At 29.6% G+C, this 1,357-nt stretch overlaps 1 non-coding gene across 1 annotated transcript; it reads right to left on the reverse strand.

Moving 5' to 3' along the window:
* Nucleotides 1–363: 363 nt before the first annotated feature.
* Trnav-aac (transfer RNA valine (anticodon AAC)) lies at nucleotides 364–436 on the reverse strand. The gene has a single exon. It is a non-coding gene; the product is annotated as a tRNA-Val (tRNA).
* Nucleotides 437–1,357: the final 921 nt, after the last annotated feature.

Raw genomic sequence — 1,357 nt, forward strand, 5'->3', positions numbered from 1 at the left:
GCTTTTTATAGACTCCTTTGAAAATAATAAAACAATCCTTTTAATAACATTCGTGGAAAACAAACTACATATGTTCTTAGTTGTTTCAGCAAAATATATTGTCCAATAAAAAAGAAATATTTCAAGCATAACAAGAATGACTTTTATGTATTTTCAAATTTTAGTTCAAGTTTGTTGATTTCCATTAACATTTATATCATATATAAATGACAAATTTCATTTTATTTTCCATATTTGCACACGTCATTAATGCACTCAACGTTTAAACCAGATAAATCTATTATCAAAATGAAACATTACGTTAATATGTATTCTTTTATTATATATTTTCAATAAAATAAAATTGTGAACGGAAAAGAAAAATGTTTCCGCTGAGGATTGAACTCAGGACCTTCCGCGTGTTAAGCGGATGTGATAACCACTACACCACGGAAACAGTTGACTAGTTTACTTTAGATGTGATATTCGATCTTCTGTTATATCAGTTCTTTATCTTTAATACAATGTAATGGTGAATTTACATGCAAAATACAACCGCAAAACTTTACACGAGTTGCCAATATCAGGAGACAGTACACCATTGAAACAGTCGCCTAATGCTGCTGTGCATTGATTTGATTATCGCTCTTTTTTCAAGATTTTAGCTATGTTATATTTAGGATACATAGCAGTAAAATATAGCATACTTTTAAATTCAAAATTGTAAAGGGAAAACGATATTTGTGCAATGTTATATTTTCGACAATAACAGCTTTCACAAAGCGTGGATACAATGCAATGCATATGCCAATAATCACAACTTATTGTCCACCTTTTACCCGTCTGTTCTTTTTTTAAGAGTATTTTAAACCCACTTTTATAAACAGTAAAGTTAGGGACTGAGGATACCTGACTTTTATACGTTTAATATGAAAATTGTTTGGAAATTAATATTTGTTTTACAATTCCTTAAGCGATTTAGCTTTATCCAAATATACCACGTTATAAAAAATGTGTAAGTTTCGTAATTTTAATTAAGTCTGTTAATGGGAGATAACTAAAACTTCAACATGGCTAACGACCAAAATATTGGCTTAAAGCAGAAATAAATATATTTAATCTAATCAAGTTCTCTCAATATACATTCAACGATTGTTTACCAAAATGAATTTTGCTTGATCAAGATAGAAATATCAATAAAAGTACTTGCAATAAACTTAAAGCCGCCTAAAAAGGGTGATGTTTTATCCATAAAGAAAAACATTGTATTTTCCATTTCACGGGTCATGTACGAGGGGAGGTCAGAAAATATCAGGACTTTTGACTCGTTCTCGAAAACCACTCATCATTTTAAAACAAATCGTTCTACTCTTTTTCA

The sequence above is a fragment of the Ruditapes philippinarum genome, unplaced genomic scaffold (genome assembly GCF_026571515.1).
Source record: "Ruditapes philippinarum isolate M1 unplaced genomic scaffold, ASM2657151v2 ctg17941_1_1_1_1, whole genome shotgun sequence".
Lineage (NCBI taxonomy): Eukaryota > Metazoa > Mollusca > Bivalvia > Venerida > Veneridae > Ruditapes > Ruditapes philippinarum.